The sequence below is a fragment of the Convolutriloba macropyga genome, chromosome 1 (assembly GCF_964194025.1).
Source record: "Convolutriloba macropyga chromosome 1, txConMacr16.3, whole genome shotgun sequence".
NCBI classification, from domain to species: Eukaryota; Metazoa; Xenacoelomorpha; order Acoela; family Convolutidae; genus Convolutriloba; species Convolutriloba macropyga.
In genome coordinates, this window is record NC_134468.1 from 4,778,253 (window position 1) to 4,800,793 (window position 22,541).

A 22,541-nucleotide genomic window follows, 5' to 3' on the forward strand; every position below is an offset into this window, starting at 1 on the left:
AAGCTTCACAATATAATAAACAATAAGTTAAATCATTATATTCAATTTTTTGAACATTTTTACATCACGAAACCACGTGTTGTGGTAGCTCAGTTTATTTACACGAAAAAATTCAGTATCTAGATCTTAAATATATTTTTGCTCCGGCCATTATGTGCAGAGAGCCAGTTTTTTCACTGTCAATTCAATGATATGATCATTGAAGTCCACGTCCAGATTTTCTTCGTTTCAATCCAGACACGGATACCAGTCTAAGAAAAATCCTTACTTGGTAATTTCTTTTGACAGCAATTTTTGGAAGCAAAACAAGCAACTAAGGTTTACTTTTAATCAATCCTACTGTTATCGTATTACACATTTTTAAACGTCATTTTCGTAACTATCAAAAAAATTTGACATGAATATTTCGAGCATGCGCATGTGCAAAAATTGTATTCATATTGAGGATTTCTGAGATCTTTTCCGCTTGTGCCCCCCCCCCCCCTCCAGCTTAGGGGGTGCATATTATTTGCGCCCCCCAGACGCACGTGCCATATTTTTACATAATGATTTACTATGTAATTGGGGGGGGGGGAGGCATAACGTACGGGGGGGATCCCTTTGATCTAAAAGACAAAGAGATCAGACTGGATTATGAGAAAATGTAGGAAAAGTCGCCTTGGGAAATAATGAGTGACTGTGGTGTTCGTTAACACTTCGCTTTGTTCATTTCACTCTCAACCGCTGTCTATCTTTGCGTATATTCAGTACAGGATAAAACTCTGGTTCCGTAGCCTCATCAATGCTAAACCAGTAGACAATATGAGAGAAAAAGAGCAGCAGCTCGTCCCATTTAAAGCTCTACAAAAAGAAACGCCCTTAACGGTGTTTTAATGGTACTTTGGCTTACATGTTCTCAAGTTTTTAAGTTTTTCAGGAAATAGGAATCACTGCTATTCCTCTTGTTGTAAAAAGGGCGTCCAGGAGAAAACCCTATTGACAAAAGCCCCGAGTCTGATTCTAGTAGTAAATAAACCCTCAGGTTCAGATTAAACCTCGATAGTGAGTTTTTATTTGGTTGTGATAGTTTTACTGTTGAGATAGATCCCTTTGATCTAAAAGACAAAGAGATGAGACTGGATTATGAGAAATTGTAGGAAAAGTCGCCTTGGGAAATAATGAGTGACTGTGGTGTTCATTAACACTTTGTTTTGTTCAATTCACTCTCAACCGCTGTCTATCTTTGCGTATATTCAGTACAGGATGAAACTCTGGTTCCGTAGCCTCATCAATGCTAAACGAGTTGACAATATGAGAGAAAAAGAACAGCAGGTCGTCCCATTTAAAGCTCTACAAAAAGAAACGCCCTTAACGGTGCTTTAATGTTAATTTGGCTTATATATTCTCAAGTTTTTATGTTTTTCAGGAAATAGCAGTAACTGCTATTCCTCTTGTTGTAAAAAGTATCTTCTGGCATCGTAGGTATCGAACTCTTAGTTACATTTGCAAATAATTTCCAACATTTCGTAAAGAAAACCCCAAAGATTCGTAAAGATTTGCTATCGGTAAATGAATAAAATAATACTGAATATGTGAAAAGAATTTTTGCTATGTAAGCTTCACAATATAACGTAGGGGTTCTGTCTTTTTGTTGAACTAAAACAAAACTTGCTGAAAATTTTCTTTCGCTTAAAAAAGTCAATTTAAAGCTATTGCAATAATTATAAAACAACAAATTTTGTTATGCAATGCATTAGCTAGCACTAAACTTGTTTCTTTAAATAATGGTGCGGAGATTTTTATTCAAAGTATCTTCTGGCATCGTAGGTATCGAGTTCTTAATTACATTTGCAAATAATTTTCAACATTTTGTAAAGAAAACCCTAAAAAATTGTAAAGATTTGCTATCGGTAAATGAACAAAATAATAATGAATATGTGAAAATTTTTGCTGTGTAAGCTTCACACTATGATAAACAATATGTTAAATCATTATATTCAATTTTTTTTTATTATATCATTATATTCAAGTTTATTTACACGAAAAATTTTAGTATCTAGCTCTTTAATATATTTTTGCTCCAGCCATTATGTGCAGAGAGCCAGTTTTTTTCACTGTCAATTTAATGATATGATCATTGAAGTCCACGTCCAGATTTTCTCCGTTTCAATTCAGACACGGATACCAGTCTAAGAAAAATCCTTACTTAGTAATTTCTTTTGACAGCAATTTTTGGAAGCAAAACAAGCAACTAAGGTTTATTTTTATCAACCCTAATGTTATCGTATTACACATTTTTAAACGTCATTTTCGTAACTATCAAGAAAATTTGACATGAATATTTCGAGCATGCGCATGTGCAAAAATTGTATTCATATTGATGATTTCTGAGATCTTTTCCGTGTGTGCCCCCCCGCCCCCCTCCAGCTTAGGGGTGCATATTATTTGCGCCCCCCAGACGCACGTGCCATATTTTTACATAATGATTTACTATGTAATTGGGGGGGGGGCATAACGTACTGGGGGGGAACAAACGAAAAAGATCCGATTTCCGTTTCAATATTTGTTAATATGAAGTGTGTTGAGATAGATCCCTTTGATCTAAAAGACAAAGAGATGAGACTGGATTATGAGAAATTGTAGGAAAAGTCGCCTTGGGAAATAATGAGTGACTGTGGTGTTCATTAACACTTTGTTTTGTTCAATTCACTCTCAACCGCTGTCTATCTTTGCGTATATTCAGTACAGGATGAAACTCTGGTTCCGTAGCCACATCAATGCTAAACGAGTTGACAATATGAGAGAAAAAGAACAGCAGGTCGTCCCATTTAAAGCTCTACAAAAAGAAACGCCCTTAACGGTGCTTTAATGTTAATTTGGCTTACATATTCTCAAGTTTTTATGTTTTTCAGGAAATAGCAGTAACTGCTATTCCTCTTGTTGTAAAAAGTATCTTCTGGCATCATAGGTATCGAACTCTTAGTTACATTTGCAAATAATTTCCAACATTTCGTAAAGAAAACCCCAAAGATTCGTGAAGATTTGCTATCGGTAAATGAATAAAATAATACTGAATATGTGAAAAGAATTTTTGCTATGTAAGCTTCACAATATAACGTAGGGGTTCTGTCTTTTTGTTGAACTAAAACAAAACTTACTGAAAATTTTCTTTCGCTTAAAAAAGTCAATTTAAAGCTATTGCAATAATTATAAAACAACAAATTTTGTTATGCAATGCATTAGCTAGCACTAAACTTGTTTCTTTAAATAATGGTGCGGAGATTTTTATTCAAAGTATCTTCTGGCATCGTAGGTATCGAGTTCTTAATTACATTTGCAAATAATTTTCAACATTTTGTAAAGAAAACCCTAAAAAATTGTAAAGATTTGCTATCGGTAAATGAACAAAATAATAATGAATATGTGAAAATTTTTGCTGTGTAAGCTTCACACTATGATAAACAATATGTTAAATCATTATATTCAATTTTTTTTATTATATCATTATATTCAAGTTTATTTACACGAAAAATTTTAGTATCTAGCTCTTTAATATATTTTTGCTCCAGCCATTATGTGCAGAGAGCCAGTTTTTTTCACTGTCAATTTAATGATATGATCATTGAAGTCCACGTCCAGATTTTCTCCGTTTCAATTCAGACACGGATACCAGTCTAAGAAAAATCCTTACTTAGTAATTTCTTTTGACAGCAATTTTTGGAAGCAAAACAAGCAACTAAGGTTTATTTTTATCAACCCTAATGTTATCGTATTACACATTTTTAAACGTCATTTTCGTAACTATCAAGAAAATTTGACATGAATATTTCGAGCATGCGCATGTGCAAAAATTGTATTCATATTGATGATTTCTGAGATCTTTTCCGTGTGTGCCCCCCGCCCCCCTCCAGCTTAGGGTGCATATTATTTGCGCCACCCAGACGCACGTGCCATATTTTTACATAATGATTTACTATGTAATTGGGGGGGGGCATAACGTACTGGGGGGAACAAACGAAAAAGATCCGATTTCTGTTTCAATATTTGTTAATATGAAGTGTGTTGAGATAGATCCCTTTGATCTAAAAGACAAAGAGATGAGACTGGATTATGAGAAATTGTAGGAAAAGTCGCCTTGGGAAATAATGAGTGACTGTGGTGTTCATTAACACTTTGTTTTGTTCAATTCACTCTCAACCGCTGTCTATCTTTGCGTATATTCAGTACAGGATAAAACTCTGGTTCCGTAGCCTCATCAATGCTAAACGAGTTGACAATATGAGAGAAAAAGAACAGCAGGTTGTCCCATTTAAAGCTCTACAAAAAGAAACGCCCTTAACGGTGCTTTAATGTTAATTTGGCTTACATATTCTCAAGTTTTTATGTTTTTCAGGAAATAGCAGTAACTGCTATTCCTCTTGTTGTAAAAAGTATCTTCTGGCATCGTAGGTATCGAACTCTTAGTTACATTTGCAAATAATTTCCAACATTTCGTAAAGAAAACCCCAAAGATTCGTAAAGATTTGCTATCGGTAAATGAATAAAATAATACTGAATATGTGAAAAGAATTTTTGCTATGTAAGCTTCACAATATAATAAACAATAAGTTAAATCATTATATTCAATTTTTTGAACATTTTTACATCACGAAACCACGTGTTGTGGTAGCTCAGTTTATTTACACGAAAAAATTCAGTATCTAGATCTTAAATATATTTTTGCTCCGGCCATTATGTGCAGAGAGCCAGTTTTTTCACTGTCAATTCAATGATATGATCATTGAAGTCCACGTCCAGATTTTCTTCGTTTCAATCCAGACACGGATACCAGTCTAAGAAAAATCCTTACTTGGTAATTTCTTTTGACAGCAATTTTTGGAAGCAAAACAAGCAACTAAGGTTTACTTTTAATCAATCCTACTGTTATCGTATTACACATTTTTAAACGTCATTTTCGTAACTATCAAAAAAATTTGACATGAATATTTCGAGCATGCGCATGTGCAAAAATTGTATTCATATTGAGGATTTCTGAGATCTTTTCCGCTTGTGCCCCCCCCCCCCCCCTCCAGCTTAGGGGGTGCATATTATTTGCGCCCCCCAGACGCACGTGCCATATTTTTACATAATGATTTACTATGTAACTGGGGGGGGGAGGCATAACGTACGGGGGGGGGGATCCCTTTGATCTAAAAGACAAAGAGATCAGACTGGATTATGAGAAAATGTAGGAAAAGTCGCCTTGGGAAATAATGAGTGACTGTGGTGTTCGTTAACACTTCGCTTTGTTCATTTCACTCTCAACCGCTGTCTATCTTTGCGTATATTCAGTACAGGATAAAACTCTGGTTCCGTAGCCTCATCAATGCTAAACCAGTAGACAATATGAGAGAAAAAGAGCAGCAGCTCGTCCCATTTAAAGCTCTACAAAAAGAAACGCCCTTAACGGTGTTTTAATGGTACTTTGGCTTACATGTTCTCAAGTTTTTAAGTTTTTCAGGAAATAGGAATCACTGCTATTCCTCTTGTTGTAAAAAGGGCGTCCAGGAGAAAACCCTATTGACAAAAGCCCCGAGTCTGATTCTAGTAGTAAATAAACCCTCAGGTTCAGATTAAACCTCGATAGTGAGTTTTTATTTGGTTGTGATAGTTTTACTTTAAGTCTCGTGCGTCACTAAAGAATTTCCATGGTTTTTTTAGCGTGGCCGAACTTGCAGATTTTTAACAGTCAAGGGGAGTTTATATCTGTGATTCTTTTTCCTTGTGGGATTCTAGAAATAGAGATCGAAACTTAACAAAAATTACAAAACATAACAAAGTTATGGAAGTGAACCAAGCTTTGTTAAGCTGAGATGATCAATATCCTGCTCAAACGTTCTATTTTAGATGAATATCAATAAGTATAAATAATCTCATACTGAACTTTCCCATCTCCATTTTTGAGTGCTTATATGAACAACATACCTCCCAAATAATATCTAATTCTGGGAATTTCTATTAAAGTTTCCGTATTTGGTCAGACTTAGGACTCACACTATAAATCATGGTGCTTAGATAAGATTCCTATCTTTTCGGTTCTTCTCCTTGGTAATGGTTATATATACGGGCAGTTGTTGAGCTGTTTTCATCTCACAAATCCAACCCGGACGTTCGTAGCAGACAACTTCAGCAATGATTCAGAATCTTTTCATTCTGAATTTTTTTCTGCCAAGCATTCTGATCATGTCACTTTTCGGACTGATCATGGTAAATTCAGAACAACATTCTGCATTAATTCTGCACAGAATGAAAAAATTCTATGAATTTTCTCTGAGCAGAATGAAAATTTTATGACTCACACTCTGAATTTTCTCTGAGCAGCATGAAAATTTCACTGATTTTTTACTGAGCATTATGATAAAAACTCATCTTTAAAAGAACAGCGTAAGATGTCCTTTTTAATGGCCTAACAATGACTACCTATCAGAAAACATTAAAAAGAGACTTCAAATTGAAGAAAAATGGAAAAAAATACAAGATTTCAATAAATAAGAACAAATATTGTTTTTCAGCAAGATTTTTGTTTGTTTTTGTTATTTCAGTCATATTTTTGTCAAATCAACTGAAAAGTTTTGAAATTCTGGACATTCTCATCCTGCTGGTTCTGACATTCTGCCAAACTGGACATAATGCCATTCTCATCCTGCCATTCTCGTAATGCCATTCTCGTACTGACCAAACTGGACGTACTGACATTCTGACACTTCTGTGAAAATTCACGACGTTTGCAACCCTGCTCCACAGCTGGAAGGTGGACCAGCCGCCACCAGAGGCTTCGTCACCTGCCCTCAAACGGTCCTGAAATTGGGCCCAAACATCCGGGTATTCGTCAAATCGCCCATTTCTTTCACCAAAGCGTCAGCATGATACCCATACCTCTGAAACAGATCCGAGGAGCCGAAAAAGAAGCCGATAAAGCGGAAAGGACATTGACATAGTCGAAATGATAAAACAATGTGCTAATAAAGTTGAACAAAGTTGAATACAGTTGAACACAGTTGAACACACTTCATCACTTGCACACTTTCATATACACACTACCACATAATTTTACACAGTAAAACACAGTAGTGAACAGTAATACACAATATTACCAGCTAGTGACAAACTCCTCAAATACAGAGAGGATCATTGCAGCCAAACGACTGAAACCATGGCCTTCTTTGTTGAAATGATACGATTTATTAACATCAAAATCAGCATGTTTTACCATTTTAGCACTTTTGAAATTAACTCCAAGGTTTTCGCTCAAAAAGATATTATTATTCGTGACCACTACGGGATCTAGATCGCCTCGTCTCATGTTGCCCGCAAACTTTACGTTCGATGGCCAGACAGCATTCTGGAACTCCAAGTATTTTTTCAAAATATAATCAATTTTCCGGTCTTTAACATCATTGTCTCCTACTATTACAAAAATATGCGTAAAACTCCGTGCATATTCCACCAAATCGTACAGATCGTCACACCTGCGACCCCCCAAGGCATCGTATTGAGCTCTAAAAACAAGTAAAGTTGCAAAAAAATTTTAAAATTGAAAAAAAAGTCAAAGTTACCCAAAAATCTGAAGCTCAGGGTCCGAATAAATGTAGGGCAAGGCATCTCGCAGATTTGAATCCCCAATAACAAGAAACTACATCTGTAACATAAATCAAAAACATTCAAACAAACTTTTTATAAACCTGAAAAAATTAATAGAGACCATTAAAAAATTAAAAATAATCGGAAACGCTAAAAAAAACAGTCGGAAACGCTAAAAAAAACAGTCGGAAACGCTAAAAAACGGTCGAAAACGCTCCGAACGGAAAAAAATTCAAATACGGCCAAAACTGTTATAAACTACTAAAAATTCGCGAAGTTGTTGAAAACTGTTAAAAACGCTCAAAATTATAGCCTAGTAATACACAATATTGCCAGCTAGTGACAAACTTTTCGAATACAGAGAGAATCATTGCAGCCAAATGACTGAAACCATGGCCTTCTTTGTTGAAATGATAAGATCTATTAACATCAAAATCAGAATATTTTACGATTTTAGCACTTTTGAAATTAACTCCAAGGTTTTCGCTCAAAAAGATATTATTATTCGTGACCACTACGGGATCTAGATCGCCTCGTCTCATGTTGCCCGCAAACTTTACGTTCGATGGCCAGACAGCATTCTGGAACTCTAAGTATTTCAAAATATAATCAATTTTCCGGTCTTTAACATCATTGTCTCCTACTATTACAAAAATATGCGTAAAACTCCGTGCATATTCCACCAAATCGTACAGATCGTCACACCTGCGACCCCCCAAGGCATCGTATTGAGCTCTAAAAACAAGTAAAGATGGCAAAAAATATTTAAAATTGGAAAAGAACTGTCAAAGTTAACCAAAAATCTGAAGCTCAGGGTCCGAATAAATGTAGGCCAAGGAGTCTCGCAGATTTGAATCCCCAATAACAAGAAACTCATTCTGTAACATAAATCAAAAGCATTCAAAAAAGTTCTTATAAACCAGAAAAAATAGAGACCAGTAAAAACGATCGTAAACGCTAACAAACAGTCTAAAACGCTCCGAACGGATAAAAAACTCAATAACGTCTAGAACTGTCAAAAACTATTAAAAATTCGCGAAGTTGTTGAAAACTGTTAAAAACACTCAAAATAATTGCAGAAGATGAAAACAAAAGCCCAGACGGAATTGCTAGAACAAAAACTGTTAGAAACGCTTAAAAAACTGTCAAAACAGTGAAAACAATGAGAATGCCTCCGAACAACCGAAGACCTTCCAAACACGCTCATCACGAAGAAAAACAAAAAAAATCGCGCAGAAACGGTAGTTTCTTACATTAAAATAAGGTCATTACTTAAAAGTAAATTGTTCGTAATACCAATCGAAAACAGACATTACTAATGTCGAAAACAGGCATAATAAGTACAATAATTTTAAGGAATAACAATCAGAATAGGTGTTCAGAATGTTCATGAATGCTCAAAAACGCAAATGAGTTTGATAACAAAATTCTCAACGCCACATTCACCAACGGTCAAAGAGTTTTTGAAGAAAAATACTTTTCGAAGTTTTTCTGTTGAAATACAGTCCTCTCTACTCGTGTTTCGTACACGGTACACGTATCCTTTCACGGGTCCCAATTCTTCAATAATAGAATAGATCTGAACAACTGCAAATGTTTCACTGCAAAAACTATTGGGAAACTCTAGGAAGTAGAGAATTTTTCCAAAAGTCTCTTGTTCATCGACTTCGTAGTAAACATAACAATTTCCTAACTTGGATCGCTTGTACGACGGGGAATCCAGATAGCAGTTATTGGCGTTATGTCTGTTTTTGAATAAAGCTTTGGGATAATGCAATCTACCTTGTATAACAGCTTCTGTTTCAACAAAATCGTTCTTAAAGTTCAAGATATCAGGCTGACTTTTTCCAGAAAGTTTTTGAAAAAGGGGTTTTAATTTTTCATTCTCAACTTCACATCCAAAAAGCTTATGGCGCTGGAGAATTCTTCGGCATATGATTTCGCACTCTGAATGTGCACCAGTGAACACTTCACCCAGAGTTCGGTTAGCGGATTCAAATGACATTGCCGACTGGCAAAAGAGCGGCCCGAATCTCGTCACTTGGTCACAGAGATGGGTGAGACAGTGAACATTGATTGTCTCTATTTTCTCATTTCCATCATGGCGCAAAACAATTTCTCTGCAAAAGTTTTCTAAAAGAAGGCTTGATGCTGCAACGTTTTTGTTGCAACTTGATTCCAATAAGAGTCTGATGCCGAATACTAGGTTTGTTAAATGCGAGTAAAGTTCTGGAGGAATTCGATCTAAAAATAAAACTGGGCTTATGTAAAATAACCAATTAAACAATTCATTGGCTTTAAATTGAGAAAGCTCTTCTAAAGATCTAACTTTTCTCGAAAAAGAAACCATTTCTCGTGGACAACACAAATTAGCTGTTATCGAATTAACTTTTTCCCGCTCTCTACACGACAAGGCTTTATAGCATAATTTAAGTAAATCAGGGAACACTCCTAGCAAAACACAATGCATATAGTCAATTGGGGCGGTCAGCGGCAGGCCCTCGATCAAGCTGGCAAAGGCACTCCTACCCCTTACCCCAACGACATTTGGGTTTTTGTGATACTTATTGCTTCAGCTATGCTGACATACAGATCATTCAAATGAGGCTCACGCAAAGCTCCCTTGACGTCGTGCGGATAGTAGGCATGGGTCCTGCCAATTGTTTTCCCTTCAACAGTGCAGTAATGGCAACCGTAATAGCCGTTGAACTTCAACATGTTCAACATGTGATTTTTAGCACCGAGGTCAGCAATCAGTAGCCTGAACTTGAACAAAGATTGGTATTTCAAGTCATCACTGATTTCAATTTCAATGGAAGAGATCACTTCAGCTTGTATCAACGGCACTAATTTATTCCAATCGGGATAAGTTGCACCAACATGCAAGGCGGCTAAGACAATATTGTTTCGAGCCATTCGCATCTTTGGTGGCAGATCGGCAAGCTGTACCCAAACCGGCCAAGGCTCTTTTTTGTGCGTCGACTTTTTTATATTAACTCCATCAGAGAACAAAATGAGGTTGAACACAAGCCGCTTGTCTAGCTGTTTCGTTACTGGAGGGCACAGTGAGTGCTTGAAGTCGGAATTGGGGAACTTTTCTCGAAGTTTTGCGTATTCAATAATGTGGTAAAAGTTTCTCTTAACAATGTCTCGTAACTGGAATTGGAAGTTCAAAACGCACAAAGAACAATCTGAGGTTTTTTGAAGCAATCGAATTCGGTCATCAAAGTTCTTTTTCATTTTCTGGATATGCGAATAACCAGACGGAAGTTTATTCTCTTCAGGTAGGAGAACGTCAACAAGAGCGTACAAGGATTTTGAGCAATCGTCAGACAGATTATACTTTGCGCAAAAAACTTCTGTCAGGTTTGATGCGTCCTGTATATTAACATCACTTTCAGCGTAAAGTTTTTCGCTAGGCTGAGTGATGTTGTCCTTGTCCACACGCGAAGGCGAATCGGCCACAGATGTCTCGCCAATCGCAGAGAGCGAAAAACTGAGGGTTGCGCTTGTTGATAAAGGAGACGAAGCTCGAGCTTCAAAAACGTTTTCTGGTAGAGTTTGCTCATCTTCAGAAAAGAGATCTTCGAAGTCTTCAATAGCTAGGATTTGTTTTTGTTGAATTGGTACCTGAGTTTTGCTGACTTTGCTATCTTTTTGTGGCAATGAAAAATTGAAATGGTTCGGAGAGCCGTCAAAAAAATTCTCAGGCGACTCATCGGCACTTGGTGGACTATCTGCAAGATTATTGAAGTACTCAACTAATTCTCTGGCTCTTTTTCTGCGGCGTTTTGAACAGCAACCGTCTGTTTTTTTCTCAGAAGACCGCTGTGATTCTTTTATCACCTCCCTTGACAGATCATCAAGGACATCGTTTAACAAAAGATCGAAGAAAATATCACCTTGAAGCTTTTCACGGGCTTCCAGATCGCACGTTCTGCACAAACAAGAATTTTTATCAAAAAAATCAGGCCCATACTTGACAAAAATTTCTTCGCCAGGATTGATACGTTTTTTGACGCGCAATTGTACAACTCCAGTCTCGCTGGAGAAATCGTACTCACAATTTGGACTGCAGTCTGAGTTGATAAACCGCATAGGACCAAGTAAAATGAGCTGCTTACCCGTTCGCTCAGACGACATCACTGAGAGCTCTGTCACTACTCCATCGGGAATTTCTCTTACGAAGCCTATTGGATTTCTTCTTAAAACAGTACAGGGACTAACTACCGAGGAACCTGTATAAAGCATTCGGTAGCCACCATAATTGTCATGACGTATAGCGAAATTTGGTTCTAGTTTTTCATATGACTCACAAACTTCTTTATAAGTGTTTATCCACTTTTGATCGTTTTCAGTCTTTCTTCGAAAAATTGCCTCACGAATTGGTTCAATTGTCCTCATAGCTATACGATCAGCAGTCTGAACAAATTTTTCGACAGCGAAAAAATCACATTGCGCAAGCGTATACCAATCAGTGTCCTTTGGAAGCATTTCTTCTGAAATGAAAAAAAAACAGTAAGGGATATTTTTTGGAGAAACTACAAAGCTCTTCGCGTCAGCACTTTGAGTATTCAATCAGTCAAAATCTCCTGTTTTCAAATAGTTGGGCAAAAAATCCAAAAAGTTAGGCGGAAGAATACAGGAAGATCTTAAATTTCTGACCAGCCAAGTCCAGCAACTTGACTGGCATTTAATTGAATTTAGAGGGCGAAAAAGAAAATCCGTAAACAAGTCTCCAACTTTCAAATAGTAAGGCGGAAAAAATCAAAAACCGCAAAATTCAGACCAACCAAGTCCAGCAACTTGACTGGCCATCAATTGAAGTTAGAGGCCGTAGAAAACTTTTTCTCAGTAAACAAGTCCGGCACTTCCAGTATTCATTCAGTTGAAGTCTTAAATTTTCAAATAGGTAGGCGGAAAAATTCAGAAAGATCTTAAATTTCTGACCAGCCAAGTCCAGCAACTTGACTGGCCATTAACTGAATTTAGAGGGCGAAGAAAACTTTTTCTCAGTAAACAAGTCCGGCACTTCCAGTATTTATTCTGTCAAATCTTCAATTTTCAAATAGTTGGGCAAACAATTCAAAGTGATCTCAATGTTTTGACCAGCCAAGTCCAGCAACTTGACTGGCCATTAATTGAATTTAGAGGGCGAAGAATAAAATCCGGAAACAAGTCTCCAACTTCCAAATAGTAAGGCTGAAAAAAACAAAAAATCGCAAAATTCAGACCAGCCAAGTCCAGCAACTTGACTGGCCATCAATTGAAGATAGAGGCCGTAGAAAACTTTTTCTCAGTAAACAAGTCCGGCACTTCCAGTATTTATTCTGTCAAAACTTCAATTTTCAAATATTTGGGCAAAAAAGTCAAAGTGATCTCAATGTTTTGACCAGCCAAGTCCAGCAACTTGACTGGCCATTAATTGAATTTAGAGGGCAAAGAAAATCCGTAAACAAGTCTACAACTTCCAAATAGTAAGGCGAAAAGAATCAAAAATCGCAAAACTCAGACCAACCAAGTCCAGCAACTTGACTGGCCATTAATTGAATTTAGAGGGCGAAGAATAAAATCCGGAAACAAGTCTCCAACTTCCAATTAGTAAGGCGGAAAAAAACAAAAATCGCAAAATTCAGACCAACCAAGTCCAGCAACTTGACTGGCCATCAATTGAAGTTAGAGGCCGTAGAAAACTTTTTCTCAGTAAACAAGTCCGGCACTTCCAGTATTCATTCAGTTGAAGTCTTAAATTTTCAAATAGGTAGGCGGAAAAATTCAGAAAGATCTTAAATTTCTGACCAGCCAAGTCCAGCAACTTGACTGGCCATTAACTGAATTTAGAGGGCGAAGAAAACTTTTTCTCAGTAAACAAGTCCGGCACTTCCAGTATTTATTCTGTCAAATTTTCAATTTTCAAATAGTTGGGCAAACAATTCAAAGTGATCTCAATGTTTTGACCAGCCAAGTCCAGCAACTTGACTGGCCATTAATTGAATTTAGAGGGCGAAGAATAAAATCCGTAAACAAGTCTCCAACTTCCAAATAGTAAGGCGGAAAAAAACATCAAATCGCAAAACTCAGACCAGCCAAGTCCAGCAACTTGACTGGCCATTAATTGAATTTAGAGGGCGAAGAAAACTTTTTCTCAGTAAACAAGTCCGGCACTGCCAGTATTTATTCTATCAAATCTTCAATTTTCAAATAGTTGGGCAAAGAATTCAAAGTGATCTCAATGTTTTGACCAGCCAAGTCCAGCAACTTGACTGGCCATTAATTGAATTTAGAGGGCGAAGAATAAAATCCGTAAACAAGTCTCCAACTTCCAATTAGTAAGGCGGAAAAAAACAAAAACCGCAAAATTCAGACCAACCAAGTCCAGCAACTTGACTGGCCATCAATTGAAGTAAGAGGCCGTAGAAAACTTTTTCACAGTAAACAAGTCCGGCACTTCCAGTATTCATTCAGTTGAAGTCTTAAATTTTCAAATAGGTAGGCGGAAAAATTCAGAAAGATCTTAAATTTCTGACCAGCCAAGTCCAGCAACTTGACTGGCCATTAACTGAATTTAGAGGGCGAAGAAAACTTTTTCTCAGTAAACAAGTCCGGCACTTCCAGTATTTATTCTGTCAAATTTTCAATTTTCAAATAGTTGGGCAAACAATTCAAAGTGATCTCAATGTTTTGACCAGCCAAGTCCAGCAACTTGACTGGCCATTAATTGAATTTAGAGGGCGAAGAATAAAATCCGTAAACAAGTCTCCAACTTCCAAATAGTAAGGCGGAAAAAAACAAAAAATCGCAAAACTCAGACCAGCCAAGTCCAGCAACTTGACTGGCCATTAATTGAATTTAGAGGGCGAAGAAAACTTTTTCTCAGTAAACAAGTCCGGCACTGCCAGTATTTATTCTATCAAATCTTCAATTTTCAAATAGTTGGGCAAAGAATTCAAAGTGATCTCAATGTTTTGACCAGCCAAGTCCAGCAACTTGACTGGCCATTAATTGAATTTAGAGGGCGAAGAATAAAATCCGTAAACAAGTCTCCAACTTCCAAATAGTAAGGCGGAAAAAAACAAAAAATCGCAAAACTCAGACCAGCCAAGTCCAGCAACTTGACTGGCCATCAATTGAAGATAGAGGCCGTAGAAAACTTTTTCTCAGTAAACAAGTCCGGCACTTCCAGGATTTATTCTGTCAAAACCTCAATTTTCAAATATTTGGGCAAAAAAGTCAAAGTGATCTCAATGTTTTGACCAGCCAAGTCCAGCAACTTGACTGGCCATTAATTGAATTTAGAGGGCAAAGAAAATCCGTAAACAAGTCTACAACTTCCAAATAGTAAGGCGGAAAGAATCAAAAATCGCAAAACTCAGACCAACCAAGTCCAGCAACTTGACTGGCCATTAATTGAATTTAGAGGGCGAAGAATAAAATCCGGAAACAAGTCTCCAACTTCCAATTAGTAAGGCGGAAAAAAAAACAAAAATCGCAAAATTCAGACCAACCAAGTCCAGCAACTTGACTGGCCATCAATTGAAGTTAGAGGCCGTAGAAAACTTTTTCTCAGTAAACAAGTCCGGCACTTCCAGTATTCATTCAGTTGAAGTCTTAAATTTTCAAATAGGTAGGCGGAAAAATTCAGAAAGATCTTAAATTTCTGACCAGCCAAGTCCAGCAACTTGACTGGCCATTAACTGAATTTAGAGGGCGAAGAAAACTTTTTCTCAGTAAACAAGTCCCGCACTTCCAGTATTTATTCTGTCAAATTTTCAATTTTCAAATAGTTGGGCAAACAATTCAAAGTGATCTCAATGTTTTGACCAGCCAAGTCCAGCAACTTGACTGGCCATTAATTGAATTTAGAGGGCGAAGAATAAAATCCGTAAACAAGTCTCCAACTTCCAAATAGTAAGGCGGAAAAAAACAAAAAATCGCAAAACTCAGACCAGCCAAGTCCAGCAACTTGACTGGCCATCAATTGAAGATAGAGGCCGTAGAAAACTTTTTCTCAGTAAACAAGTCCTGCACTTCCAGTATTTATTCTGTCAAAACTTCAATTTTCAAATATTTGGGCAAAAAAGTCAGTGATCTCAATGTTTTGACCAGCCAAGTCCAGCAACTTGACTGGCCATTAATTGAATTTAGAGGGCGAAGAAAATTCGTAAACAAGTCTACAACTTCCAAATAGTTAGGCGGAAAAATTCAGAAAGATCTTAAATTTCTGACCAGCCAAGTCCAGCAACTTGACTGGCCATTAATTGAATTTAGAGGGCGAAGAAAACTTTTTCTCAGTAAACAAGTCCGGCACTGCCAGTATTTATTCTATCAAATCTTCAATTTTCAAATAGTTGGGCAAAGAATTCAAAGTGATCTCAATGTTTTGACCAGCCAAGTCCAGCAACTTGACTGGCCATTAATTGAATTTAGAGGGCGAAGAATAAAATCCGGAAACAAGTCTCCAACTTCCAAATAGTAAGGCAGAAAAAAACAAAAAATCGCAAAATTCAGACCAGCCAAGTCCAGCAACTTGACTGGCCATCAATTGAAGATAGAGGCCGTAGAAAACTTTTTCTCAGTAAAGAAGTCCGGCACTTCCAGTATTTATTCTGTCAAAACTTCAATTTTCAAATATTTGGGCAAAAAAGTCAAAGTGATCTCACTGTTTTGACCAGCCAAGTCCAGCAACTTGACTGGCCATTAATTGAATTTAGAGGGCAAAGAAAATCCGTAAACAAGTCTACAACTTCCAAATAGTAAGGCGGAAAGAATCAAAAATTGCAAAACTCAGACCAACCAAGTCCAGCAACTTGACTGGCCATCCATTGAAGATAGAGGCCGTAGAAAACTTTTTCTCAGTAAACAAGTCCGGCACTTCCAGTATTTATTCTGTCAAAACTTCAATTTTCAAATATTTGGGCAAAAAAGTCAAAGTGATCTCAATGTTTTGACCAGCCAAGTCCAGCAATTTGACTGGCCATTAATTGAATTTATAGGGCGTAGAAGAAAATCCGTAAACAAATCCGGCATTTACAGTATTCATTCAGTTGAAGTCTTAAGTTTTCAAAAAATTAGTCGGAAAAATTCAGAAAGATCTTAAATTTCTGACCAGCCAAGTCCAGCAACTTGACTGGCCATTAATTGAATTTAGAGGGCGAAGAAAACTTTTTCTCAGTAAACAAGTCCGGCACTTCCAGTATTTATTCTGTCAAATCTTCAATTTTCAAATAGTTGGGCAAACAATTCAAAGTGATCTCAATGTTTTGACCAGCCAAGTCCAGCAACTTGACTGGCCATTAATTGAATTTATAGGGCGTAGAAGAAAATCCGTAAACAAATCCGGCATTTACAGTATTTATTCAGTTGAAGTCTTAAGTTTTCAAATAGTTAGTCGGAACAATTCAGAAAGATCTTAAATTTCTAACCAGCCAAGTCCAGCAACTTGACTGGCCATTAATTGAATTTATAGGGCGTAGAAGAAAATCCCTGAAGAAGTCCGGCACTTACAGTATTCATTCAGTTGAAGTCTTAAATTTTCAAATAGTTAGTCGGAACAATTCAGAAAGATCTTAAATTTCTAACCAGCCAAGTCCAGCAACTTGACTGGCCATTAATTGAATTTATAGGGCGTAGAAGAAAATCCGTAAACAAATCCGGCATTTACAGTATTCATTCAGTTGAAGTCTTAAGTTTTCAAATAATTAGTCGGAAAATTCAGAAAGATCTTAAATTTCTGACCAGCCAAGTCCAGCAACTTGACTGGCCATTAATTGAATTTATAGGGCGTAGAAGAAAATCCGTAAACAAATCCGGCATTTACAGTATTCATTCAGTTGAAGTCTTAAGTTTTCAAATAATTAGTCGGAAAAATTCAGAAAGATCTTAAATTTCTGACCAGCCAAGTCCAGCAACTTGACTGGCCATTAATTGAATTTAGAGGGCGAAGAAAACTTTTTCTCAGTAAACAAGTCCGGCACTTCCAGTATTTATTCTGTCAAATCTTCAATTTTCAAATAGTTGGGCAAACAATTCAAAGTGATCTCAATGTTTTGACCAGCCAAGTCCAGCAACTTGACTGGCCATTAATTGAATTTAGAGGGCGAAGAATAAAATCCGTAAACAAGTCTCCAACTTCCAAATAGTAAGGCGGAAAAAATCAAAAATCGCAAAACTCAGACCAACCAAGTCCAGCAACTTGACTGGCCATTAATCTCATCTGGTCATTCTCAAAATCTCCAAAAGAACTTTGAATTGCTTTCTTGAAAAATTTAAACAAGAACAGAACAGATAACGCAACATTCAGGAACAAAAACATGAGCAGTTGGTGTGAATAATACTCGAAATTTCATTAAACAATAATCTTTGATGAATCAACAATATGACTTGAGGGACAGTCTCCAGTTTAAATATTAGTTTCAAAACTTGAATACACAAAGGTTTACTTCTTTCAATATCTCAGTGAGGCAACACTTCCTGTTTTAGCTAATGTTGATACGTAAGTTCGACCATAAAGTGTGAAACCGTCTGATTGAGCCTCGCAAATGTTAATTGGGTTCAACGTTTTCACGTTCATCTGGATTGCCTCTACTTTCAGTGCTTCGTCGCTCTGCCGAGCGTATTTCATTCCCCATGTTGTTGAGGCTTACCTTGGCCAGCTCATATGTAGGAAGCCACTTATCGTCAAACTTCAGTTGGAAAAGCTCTAAACAAATCGATTAAAATATTATCTTCTGCACAGTACTCTTTCAGAGACGCTAAATTTGAAAAGCAAAAAAATGTACTTAAAATTCTTTATCATTCTTGCAGGGCTTTATCAGAGACCAAAAAATTGAGAAACAAGAAAAATCGTGGAGTATTTCTAATTCACTCTGAATTCAAATGTTTGGCGGAAAAACATTTTTTATCAAATTCTGCAATGTAAACCTTTGAAAAGCTTCTTTCTAATAGGGGAAAAGTCAGTCCGAGGCTCTGAACCACTCTTTCTCATTTTCGGCGAGAGCATATGATTCTTGAGCTCCTCACGAGACCATAACTCCTTCGAAGCATTACGCCCAATTACTTGAGGCGTCACGCCATCTACAAGTGCCAGATCGCGCCCCTTTCCAGTCCCATGAGGAATGGGTAGCAGAGGCTGGTCACTCTTGCTGAAGCTTTTGGGTGCTGGCAACAGCATTCCAAGCTTACCGATCTCGGATGTCTAAAAAAATAGCAAGAAGTAAATAACTGAAGTATAATCATCTCATAATAGAACCAAAAACTGCGAAAAAGTTATCAGTTATAACTGAAGTATAATCATCTCATAATAGAACCAAAAACTGCGAAAAAAATCAATGAGATAAGTTAGCTCCTAGAAAGAAAACAACTCACCAACTGTTTAACCGCGTTTGAAGACATCTGTATCTCGCGATAGTTACGGTTCGCTAGTGACCTCAGCTCCGGTTTCAACTCTTGCATGCAGTTAACAATCATTTCGGCCGCATTCGAAATTTTGTTTGCTGCTTCCAATATTGCTTGAGACGCTCGTAAATCAGCTCTCCTCGTCTCTAGTTCAGCTATATCTTCAGGGTTTACTGCTTTAGTTTTTCTCATCTTCTTATTAGCTGGTGTTGAACTGCTAGCGGGCTGCTCGAAACTGTTATCATTCGGTGTCCTGTGGACATTTGCGCTTTAAGCACTTCCAATATCTTCCTCAATTAGTTCCGCATCTGGAACAACTGTTTTGGAGCTGTTATTCATTCTCTCTAGAACGGCTGATACATCATCAGGATTAAGTGTCATGTATGGTTGAGATGAACCGTTATCATCATTTTCGGGATCTTGAGTCGGGGTACTGCTTTCAGTAAATTGTGAACACGTAGAAAATTTTATTTTCTTCTTTGCACGTTGAAGTTCGATATCATCGTTCATCAGAACTTGATTAATATCTTCATACACGGTAAGATCCGGGTCAGATCGACTAACAACGGGTACAAAATTCACCTGACCGTTTGCCTCAGTAACTTGAAGACGAGCATCTCGGGCTTCCTTTTCACAATACGACTTGTGCCCAACACATAGCACTGTTCCCGTCCAAACGAATGAGTTCGTTCTCGGATTTCTGTAGTTGTATCTTACCGCCACAAAATTGCCCTCCTACAAAAAAACTGTCCAGTGTAAATTAGTATTTTTAGTATTTAGGATGAGTAATGTTTTCTGAAATTAGCACTTTCATAAGAGAAGCATTTTCAAACAAAAGCATGGCACTGAAGCATTTTGCTAACCTCAATTTCTTCGCGTTTCATTATATCGAGGATAATGCTTCCATGTCGACTCCAAATTGTTTGACATGTATCATCCTCAAAGAATAGCAACCAGTAGCGGTTTTTGAGTCGTTCCATTGTGATATCGAGCGCCTTTCTCTTTGCACACCTGCTCTTTAGATCCAATCCCTTGTTTGTTCGATCCGGTAGCTTCTTCTGCACAGGTACGCAAAAAAATTAACGCTTAAAAAGCACATTTAAAAAACTGATGAAGTAAAGAGGGCTCATGAGGGGTGGCGGATTTTTCTAGCAGCTTTTAAAAGCACAATATATGTTTCCAACTGGATGGGGAATAGGGAACCTAAATGTGACTAAGAAAATCAAGAGAGGGCATCAAATAACTACATTGGAGTTTAACATATACCACTATAAGATTTAAAGTGGAAAATGGCACCAGTTTTGGCGCACTTTTCATCTCAATTTTAGTATTAAATTGCCGCCAATTGAGTTCAGTTGCTTGAAATTGTGATTGAGAGAGAATTTCAGATCACGCGAAACGCAAAACGTCAAGGCCAATAAAAGTCACTCGAAAACACGAAATTGTCAAGCAAAAATTTTGCATAAAAAAGACAGGTTTAAAATAATTGCTATGAACTTCGTTCAAGAGCAATTAATCATAGTTGAGCAAACGTGAAGACATATCACAGTTGTAGACAACTTTTACTTTACAGTTACAATTTAGTAACAGTTACATACATACATACATACATACATACATACATAAATACATACATACATACATACATAAATACATACATACATACATACATACATACATACATACATACATACATACATACATACATACATACATACATACATACATACATACATACATACTTACATACCTACATACATACATACCTACATACATACATACCTACATACATACATACATACATACCTGCATACATACATACATACATACATATATACATACATACATACATACATACATACATACATACATACATACATACATACATACATACATACATACATACATACATACATACATACATACATACATACATACATACATACATACATACATACATACATACATACATACATACATACATACATACATACATACATACATACATACATACATAAATACATACATAAATACAACATACATACATATAAATGTCCAACTGAACCTCAATAGTTTGGCACCCTAATACCCATATATATACATACATACATGCATTACATTACATACATATATTTTCCTTTCCTTAACTCACCTTAACTACCCTAATTTTACCTGAAAAGTTAAGGCCTCACTAACTTAACTAGATAAAAAAAAGGGAATTTAACCTTAACAGAGTTAACTCGATTAAGGTAAAAATGAGGTAAACTTTACCTTAACTTTACCTTATCAACGGTTTACCTTAACTCCGTTAAGGTAAAAATACCTTAACTTTATTTAATGTGTGAAATATATTACATTATTATTAGAATAGTAATTGAGAAACGCTTAAGTGCATTTTCAATTTTGTCATTGAGTTATATTCAATCATATTGATTTCTTATAAATGTTTATTTGTTTCATTTGAAGCAAAATACCACGAATTTACCATGGAGATACACACTTAAACATGTCTGCTATTATGTTACACTGTGTGCCATACAAAATTGATTGTGATCAGACCGTTCCCGATGAAAGCAACCTCTGATCAGACAATCCCAGACCAAAGTAACCGGTTATCAGACTACCCCAGACCAAAGTAACCTCTGATCAGACGATCCCAGACGAAATTAACCTCTGATCAGACGATCCCAGACAAAAGTAACCTCTGATCAGACGATACCGAAAACATAACCGACTAAACGTCGGAAGAAATGCTCTCGAATCAATTGCAGCCTGCTTCAGTCGGAGGGAGCATAAATGGGACTAAGAAGTTCAATAGTGGGCTTCAAATAACCACATTAGGGGTTAACATATACCACTATTAAGATTTAAAGCGAAAATGGCACCAGTTTTGGCGCACTCTTCAGCTGTCGATAGTACACAATTTTGTAATCATATATTTTTTTACCTATTCCTCAAGAAATCGAGTCAAATACACTTTCGTACCATGTAATTTTTTTCAAAAAATTATAGTTGAAATTAATTTTGCAAAGAAAATTCTAAATGCTTGAAATTCTGATTGAGAATTTGGATGTTTTCTGCTAGCGCCCCCCCCCCCCCACCACTTAGTTAGGCACCCCCCATTTATAATTGTGTAAACATATTTTTTGAGGTAAGTAATCTTATACGTGAACATATATAAACAATATGCATTTACTAAAAGCTAGCACAGCTATGGTTTGAAAGTATTGCGTATTCAACCACAATTTGCATATAACGTAAGCATCAATAAAAATTTCTGTATTAGATCATTTTGGTGATCAGCTACAATAGTGGCTTGATTTCTTAAAAGTTTTTAAAAGTGCTTTCAAACTACCTAGACACTCTTGTTTTAATGAAATGCAAATATCGTTCTTACAATTCGCGAAAACTTAGATTTTGGAGGGTGCAAATTTACGGCTATATAAGGCTGGGGGGGGGGGGGGGGGCGCTAGCAGAAAAGATCCATGCTCACTAGTAAATTTATTTCGTTATTCGCCACGTAAATACTGCTTCATAATTCCCCTCGC

At 36.7% G+C, this 22,541-nt stretch overlaps 1 protein-coding gene across 1 annotated transcript in view; it reads left to right on the top strand.

Moving 5' to 3' along the window:
• Positions 1–22,541, top strand: part of LOC142344869 (uncharacterized) — an 85,025-nt gene that overhangs the window by 36,087 nt on the left and 26,397 nt on the right. The gene's annotated exons all lie outside the window — the stretch shown is intronic.